General features: G+C 47.3%; 1 pseudogene; it reads left to right on the top strand.

The window, feature by feature from the left end:
- LOC142919097 (28S ribosomal RNA) overlaps positions 1 to 2500 on the top strand; it is a 10247-nt pseudogene that overhangs the window by 4216 nt on the left and 3531 nt on the right.

Genomic DNA, 2500 nt, shown 5'->3' with positions numbered 1-2500 from the left:
GAACGACATTATTAAACCCAGGATATTACCCACACGATCTTGGATGAAGAAGAGAGCGGAAAAACGAGGAAGCTTCATGAAGCACCAGAAGCTCTTCTTTAAGAACCGCTCTCTTCTTGCGTCCTTAGTCCTGGATGGCACTGAACGTCATGAATGCCGAATCCCGAACGCAGATGTATATCGTTTTTACTGCGAAAAATGGGAGAAGGTGTTGCCATTCAATGGCCTGGGCCAATTTAAGTCATCAGGTGTTGCAAATAACGAATACTTTGAGCCCCTAATTTCGGTGGAGGAAGTTCAGACTGCCATACGGGCCATTAAACCAACGTCAGCAGCTGGGCCAGATGGCCTAACAAGGGCTGCAATCTGTGCTGCCGACCCCGAGGGTCGGACACTGACAGCCCTATTTAATGCATGGATGATTACAGGAATTATTCCCAAAGAGTTGAAAAAGAATAGGACGATTCTTATTCCTAAGGTTATGGATGATGAAAAGCTGAAAGAATTGGGGAACTGGAGACCAATAACGATTGGTTCAATGATTCTGAGATTATTTTCCAGAATAATGACTGCACGTCTTGCTCGTGCTTGTCCCTTAAACCCAAGGCAGCGTGGTTTTATAGCGGCATCTGGCTGCTCTGAAAATCTTAAGGTGCTACAGGACCTTATGAGACACGCTAAGAAATTGCACAGGCCGTTGGCTGTCATGTTCATCGACATAGCGAAAGCTTTTGACTCGGTTTCGCATGCTCATATTTTATGGGTGTTAAGGCACAAGAAAGTAGATGAACACGTGGTGGGCATCATCCAGAACGCCTACGATCGGTGTACGACCTCGTTCAAAAGCAATGGCGAGTCGACTCGAGAAATTAGCATACGTGTTGGTGTCAAACAGGGTGACCCCATGTCACCCCTGCTCTTCAATCTTGCCATGGACCCTTTGATATGCACCCTAGAGTCACACGGAGTTGGGTACTCCATTGATACCGACCACGTGACAGCTCTTGCGTTTGCTGATGATTTGGTGTTGGTGAGCGAATCTTGGGTTGGTATGGCCGCCAATCTAGCGATCTTGGAATCATTTTGTGGGCAATCGGGATTGGAGGTTCAGGCCAGAAAGTGCCAGGGCTTCATGATAAGCCCAACCAAAGATTCATATACGGTGAACAACTGCGACCCATGGACTATCAAAAATAAAGATGTCCATATGATCCAACCTGATGAATCAACGAAATACCTTGGTCTGAAAATTGGCCCTTGGACTGGCACTATACAGCCTGATCTACATTGTCAGCTAAAGACATGGATCTCGAAAATCGATGAGGCGCCTCTGAAGCCAACTCAGAAGGTTGAACTACTCAATGCCTATGCCCTACCCAGATTGTTATATCCTGCAGACCACTCGGACTGCAAGCAATCAACTCTCCATGGGTTGGACCAAGAGATTAGAAAGGCGGTAAAAGGATGGCTCCACCTTCCCGCTTCAACTTGTGATGGACTGTTATATGCCAGAGCCCGAGACGGAGGCCTTGCCATCTTGAAACTGGAAAAAACAATCCCTTCGGTTCAAGTTAGAAGGCTGCAACGTATAGCAAACTCGTCCGATGCTATCACCCGTAATATTGTGTCCTCGCATGGTATGGAGGAAGAATACCGTAATTTGTGGGTACGAGCAGGGGGTGACAGTGATGCAATCCCAACATTCGTTATCAGGGACTCGGTGTCAAAATAACCTGTATATCCGAGACCCTGCGATTGGAGGGAGCATGAATTTCAGAGATGGTGCGAAAAGCCGGTTCAAGGAAGGGGCATTGTAAACTTTGCGCATGATAGAATCAGTAATGCTTGGTTGAGGCCATGGTGCGGCTTTAAACAATGCTTCTTTATCGCAGCACTACAACTAAGGGCAAATATTTACCCAACAAGAGAAAGCTTGAACAGAGGCAGAGATGGGGCCTTACGTTCCTGCAGGAAATGCTCTGCCAGACTCGAGTCCCTTTCGCACATTCTCGGTCAATGTCCTGCAGTACAGAAAGCAAGAATTGCGCGACATAACAAGATCAGTAACATTCTGGCAGACGAAGCGGCTAGATTGGGCTGGTCTGTATACAAAGAGCCACGGTTCATATCCGAGACGGGAGAGATGAGAAAGCCTGACCTCGTGTTTGCAAAAGATGAGGAGGCGGTTGTGATCGATGTCACCGTCCGTTTTGAGCTTTCAAAGAATACCTTGTCAGATGCTGCCTCGCACAAAGTTTCGTACTATACCCCTCTTGGTGATCAAGTCAAAGTGCTGACGAAGGCTAGCAAGGTCACATTCTTTGGATTCCCGGTTGGGGCAAGAGGAAAGTGGCCCCTTGAGAATAACGAGGTACTTACCTCCCTGGGCCTGACCAAACCCAGAACGACATCACTGGCCAAGATGATTTCCCGCAGAACGCTGCTTTTCTCTCTTGATATTCTGAGAATGTTCTGTGGAAATTATGCGGTCTATGAACAG

This window comes from Petromyzon marinus, unplaced genomic scaffold (genome assembly GCF_048934315.1).
Source record: "Petromyzon marinus isolate PM22_M1 ecotype Great Lakes invasive population unplaced genomic scaffold, UKy_Petmar_22M1.pri1.0 PM_G_Scaffold_6, whole genome shotgun sequence".
Lineage (NCBI taxonomy): Eukaryota > Metazoa > Chordata > Hyperoartia > Petromyzontiformes > Petromyzontidae > Petromyzon > Petromyzon marinus.
This window is presented reverse-complemented; position numbering and strand designations above follow the sequence as displayed.